The 6,080-nt window shown below is 47.4% G+C and overlaps 1 pseudogene; it reads right to left on the reverse strand.

The window, feature by feature from the left end:
- Positions 1-3,913: 3,913 nt before the first annotated feature.
- On the reverse strand, positions 3,914-5,123 carry LOC138173172 (WW domain-binding protein 1 pseudogene; annotated as a pseudogene).
- Positions 5,124-6,080: the final 957 nt, after the last annotated feature.

Below are 6,080 nucleotides of genomic sequence, written 5' to 3' on the forward strand. Positions count from 1 at the left end.
GGGTGGAGGGAGTTTCTTCTGGGAGAAAATACAAAATAAATCATCATTATGGAACTTAGAAACAAAATAAAATAAAAACATGAACTGAGATCCCCTTCCTCTGATGGCCCCATTTTTTCTCGATTTTTATCCAAATCAACTTGAATGTCTTGCTAGGGGAATGCCCACATCTTTGACTTATTTTCTTGTTATTGTACAACATGGTTTCTCTTCTTTTAGACTCTGAAGGAAGATTTGAAGGTTTTTCTAGACGATTCTCTTCCTTGAGAGTTTTGGTTTTCTCTTGTGTTTTGCCAGCAGGGATTGTACAGATGCTCTACCATAGCACCCCATTTCACAGATGAGAAGACAAGTCTAGGGAGAGGTACAATGAATCCACAGTATTTGTGTTTACAGGCATTTGACAAGCCAGCTCGTCTGGCCCAGCCCTGAACAGACATCTCCACCGCAACATCCCAACCTCATCTTGGAAATCTCCAGTGATGGGGAGCTCGCCACTTCCCCAGTCAGCCCATTCCAAGGATGGATGACTCTCCTTGATGGAAACTTTTTCCTGACTCTAAGCCCAAGCTGACTTCTCTGTAACTTCTCCTGAACTGTTCCCAGGTCTGCCCTCTGTGGTCATCTCTCCACACAACAATCCTTGAGATACTAGAAGGCAGATCCTGTCTCTGCCCCACTCCCAAGTCTTCCCTTCTACAGCCTAGAAATCCCCTGTTCCTTCGAGGGTTCTCAGTAGCACGGATGTGACGTCCCTGCTCCTTCCTGCTTGTCCCCTTTTGGATGCACTTGCATTTTGGGGCAGCATCTTCCCTTACCTGTGACACCCATTCCCAAACTCTCAATTCTAGGTGGTACCTGAGCAGCAAAGAGAAGAGCCCAGCAGGACTGTGATCTTGCCCATTCTGATCACTTGGCTTCTCTTAGTGCTGCTTGGTCATCCAGGCTACTGCATCACACGGTGACTCCCTTAGCAAATCCCTGAAATGCTCACTCCCTTGAGTTCCAAATTTTCTCCCCCTCCCTCTCCTCCCCCCTCCGACATAGTTTCTACAAACACCTTCACATTAAACATTAGTCAAGTTGTAAAGAGGGATTATAACCAATGGGGTAAACAAAGAAAGAAGGAATGAAAGAAAACACAAAAGAGAGAGCACAAGTAGTCTGCTTCCACCTGCATTCAGACTGTAGCTCTTTCTCTGGATGTGGATAGCCCTTCATGAGTCCTTTGGAGTTGTCTTATAGCCTTGCATTGCTGAGAGGAGCCCAGTCTACCAAAGCCAGTCATCACAGATACGATGTGTCTGTAACTGTGTACAAAGTTCTCCTCACTCAGCATCAGCTTATATGTCTCTCCAGGTTGTTATGAAGTCCATCTGCTCTTCATTTCTTATAGCACAATAGTATTCCATTCCATTCATATACCACAACTTGTTTAGCCATTCCCTAATTGATTTTATTGATCCCTTATTTCCAATTCTTTGCCACCACAAAAAGAGCTGCTATAAATATTTTTGTACACATGGGTCCTTTTCCTGCTTCTATGATTTCTTTGGGATACAGCCCCAGAAGTGGTATTGCTGGGTCAAAGGGTATGAACTTTTTTTTATAGCCCTTTAGGCATAGTTCCAGATTGCTCTGCAGAAGGGATGGATCAGTTCACAACTCCACCAGCAATGCATTAGTGTTCCAATTTGTCCACATCCTCTCCAGCATTTGTCATTTTCCTGTTTTGTCATCTTAGCCAATCTGACTGATGAGGTATGGTACCTCAGAGTTGTTTGATTTGCATTTCTCTAATCAATAACACTCAGGAATTCTTGCAGGCGGGATGCTCTCGATCAGAGAGTCCCTGTTCTATCCCAATGTTGGGAACCAAATGCAAAGCTTACCATTTATCCTCCTTAAATTTCACCTTTATAGATTTGACCTATCAGTCTAAAGTTGAACTCTCCAGTATCCCCAATTTAAAAAAAAAAGTGACTTATAGTAACCAAGAGTGTTGCTGCCTCAATAACAGGAAATGAAAACTTAGAAAATAGCTCTTGGGACACCAGAAGGGGCTGTAGGCCTGGAATCAGAAGGCCTGACTTTTGATGGGGACTCAGCCCTTCTATAGTCATAGGACCTTACTTAAGTGAGTCCCTTTTGAATTGGACTTCCTACTTCTATGCATCAGTAGCAGCATGGTACTCTGTATGACTTGAGGCTTTTAGAATCATGAAGACAACAGCTGTGTAAAATCAGGCCAGGCATTTCATCTCTGGGAGGCTCAGAAAACTTTCCACTTTATTCAGCTAAGGTTTAGAAGGATTGTAAACCACACTTGTGTTCCACTGATAAAATCAAAGATGACAGATGCATTCTCTAGTCCGAGGTCTCAGAGCAAGAGGGAGTACCAAGATTCAAACTTGGGCCACATCATCTCCAACCTCTGCTCTTTCCAGACAGGTCTCCCAGCATTGTCCATTCCGCTTCACTCCTCCCCACCCCTGCCTCTCTGGGCCAGAATGGGGGCTGCGTGTTTCCTCAGTAACCAAGGATAACATTACAAGAAAGCAACAGCAGGGACAGCCTGGGGCTGGAGGCGTTTTGTTGTCTTGTCCAGGGTTTCCAGGGAAATGCTGAATTTCAGTCTGGCTAGGTAACATAAGCAGCAGCTGGGCTGCCATTATTTGAAGTCACAAGACCCCGGGATATCGTTCTTACCTTCCAAGGAGAAAAATGGATTTCATATTCCCCAGAATATTGAGTTCTGTTCACCATGATACTCCAGTCTGGCATAGACATGCATAGACACACACATGTATACACACAGCTGCACATAGACACACATGCATGCACACACGTGCATACATGTGTACACACACACACACACACACCTGACTGCTGAGTCACTTTCTAGGCAAGAGTACTTTTCAGTGAAATATCAGCAATGCCCTCACTTTCCAGCATCGCTTTGGAGGACGTGGAAGCTTTAGTGGCATTACCCTGGGTTTTTCCCCATCCCTATCAGAGCTGTCAGAGGTGGCACGAGTGTTTGCATATGTTCATCAATCAGACTGCAGCCTTGTCCCCCAGAGAATAGGGAGATGACAAATTAGCTCAATGCCTTTAAGGGGAAGTGGAAAATTTGAAAAATGACACCCCCTCTTCCTAATTCCCACCATAGAGCCGCCCCTCACCAGGTCCCTGACTCTCATCAATCACACCTGCCCTGGTTCCCTGGCAGGCCCAGCTTGTTCCTTCAGAATGACCAGACTTAAGCTGCTAAATAAAAGCTTCTTTTTCTAGGGTGGGTAATGCTATGTGGATCTCAACACCCCCCACACCCACACAACACACACACTTTCCCACCAGCTTGAGATCAGATGTTTTTCTGTCCCTCTAACATTAATTATTTTGCTTTTCTTAAAAGGAGCTAATCTTGAGTGAGATCTCCGAGCCCCTCCCAGCCTCCCCATTCATCTTCCCCTATCAGTTTATGAATTCTGTGCATCCAGCTCCACTCCCAGCTATCTGGAGATTAGCATCGTCCAAGCAGGATTCGCAAAAGGCCTAATATCCTTCCAGTTCCTTTGATCCAAGATGTCAATGTCCCCTTTGGAAGCATCTTTCTATTAGTGGGAACTGTTTGTTGCATTTTAATATCCGGCCAGTATTTTAATTTAGGGAAGGCTTTTCAAAAGGAAGCCATCTTTGCTCTTATTGGCTTTTATTATTGGTTTCAAAAGATAAGTCATGTTGTTGGGTCTCTTCCCCTTAGGCATCTTTGCATTAGTGTCTCCTGAGGCCAGGGGAGGGCAGGAGGGGAAATTGTCTGGGCTCTTCCCATTACCTTTGGGGTTGGGCAGCTATACCTCAGGCCACTGCATCAGAACAGACGTTTCTGGGACCCTTGAATGTGAGCAGATTCTTTTTTTTTTTTAGTTAAATCTCTTTAATAAGGAGACCTGAGGTGTTGGGTTTGTGTATGGGAAGGGCAACCACCACTCTTCCTATATGCCAATTGCCACAGCCAGAATCCCTTCTTCCAGGGCCTAGAGTTTCCTAACCCTTTTCTGGCTGACACCATCAGGGAGGAGAGGCCCAAGTTCCAGGTCCTCACAGAGCACAGCTCTGCCTAGGCCCAGGCCCTTCAGAGGAGACTAGGAATTCACAGGGAACAGGATCAACAGGGGCTGAGTTTAGGGAACAAACACTGCTATCCTGGAGTGGGAGTGGCCCTACCCACCCCAGTTTGGCAGAACCCTGGTCAACAAGACCATGGCAGGTACCAGGACACAGCTCAATTCCTGAATCCCCAGTCAGCCTTCTATGGCAGCAGGACCGATTTGGGCGTGCTGCACTCTCTCCTTCCCCTATATTCCCAGGGTGGCCTTGGGCAACTACCCCAGCCCCATTCTCTCATTCTACTCCGTGTGGTTGGGTCCTGGAAGAGGCCCCTACAGGACCAGGGGGGCGGGGGGGCAGCTGGAGGCACAGGAGCAGCTGGTGCAGTCACTGGAGCTGGGTGACAGGGGCCCAGGGGCCACACTGTATGGGGGAGGTGGGGTTCCAGGGCGGCAAGCTACATCCTCATAGGCAGGAAGCTTGAAGGAGAAGAGAAGGCATAAGTCAAGCATGGAGCCTCCTGAGCTGGGGCCACTTCCATGGTAGGCTCCATGATAGGCTAACAGGTTGATCTCATGCTGGCGTTGTTGCTGCTGCAGGCGAAGTTTGGCTCTACAATGTCAGAAGGCACAGCAGCAGCTAAAGAGGATGAGAATGGTCCAAAGCAGCCAGAACCACCAGAGCTCAGAGTAGTAGGTGCAGCAGCCAGTCTCTCCACAACAGTGGCCACTCTCACAGACATAGGGCTGATTGTTCACTCCGGGGCACAGCTCCCCAATCTGCTGCATCCGGAGAGCCCTGCAAGTTTCATGGCTTCCATTCAGGGGACCTGCCGGTTCCTTGCTGCTGCCTATAGGCCCGGGCAGGGAACTGCCACCTCCGCCGCAAGCCAGCCTGCCACTGCTTTCCCAGCCGCAACCACCATAGTCCTGGCCCAGACTATAGCTGCTACTGCCGCCATCGCTAACCGGACTCACAGCTCGAGCGTGTGCAGATTCTTTTAAATACATGATGTCATTTGAGCCTCCCCACACCCTTTGAGGAGGCAGGTATTGCAAGCAGGTTTAGAATTAATGCTTAATGAAAGGAATTACATCCCCATTTCTTAGATGAGGAAATTGAGTTTGCAAAGAGGTAAAGAAAAATTGTTGCATTTCAGGCATTTTTCAGTTGTGCCTGATTCTTTGTGACCTCATTTGGGGTTTTCTTGGCAAAGATACTGAAGCAGTTTGCCATTTCCTTCTCCAGATAATTTGACAGATGAGGAAACTGAGGCAAACAGGGCTAAATGTTGCTTCAGTGACTCAGAAATATCTAGAGTCTGAAGCCAGATCTGAACTCACTCCTCCTGACTCCACTGTGCCACACAGCTGCCAAGAAGTCATGCCCATGGGTCAAACTGGATGATAAACATAGAGCTAGAAGAGGAACCTTAGAGACCATTGAGTCCCAAACCCTCCTACAGCCAAGAAAACAAAAGTAATCAGTCCCAGGGGATCAGAGATTTAGAGCTGGAAGGGATCACGGAGTGATCTCCTCTAATCACCTTCCTCTGCAGTGGAGGGATCCCAGCTCAGGAAGACCAAGTGACCTGCCCATGAATGGATGGGATCCCACCTAAAGTTGGGAGTATTGTAGAGTCATCCCTCCCATTTTACAGAGGAGGAAACTGAGCTTCAGAGACATGATGAAGTCCCTGCTTGGAGGTCCCACAGATAAAGTACTTCAGAGCCAGGGCTTGAGCCCAGGCCATCTAAGTCTGGGCCCAACATTCTTCCCACTACAATGTCCTGCCTCTCATCTCAAGGAAACTGGAAAATTGAGGGTGGGGTGGGGTCAATGGGCATCTCTTGGAACAAATTGGTATGAGTGGTAGCTATTTCTCTCACCTCTGACTTCCTCTGTCACTTTTCCGATGGAGAATTACTCAGTTGGAATGTAAGCCCTGTGAGGGCAGCAACTGTTCC

The sequence above is a fragment of the Petaurus breviceps genome, unplaced genomic scaffold (assembly GCF_028583685.1).
Source record: "Petaurus breviceps papuanus isolate PSGF00001 unplaced genomic scaffold, PetGlider_PUasm1.0 567, whole genome shotgun sequence".
Taxonomy (NCBI): Eukaryota; Metazoa; Chordata; class Mammalia; order Diprotodontia; family Petauridae; genus Petaurus; species Petaurus breviceps.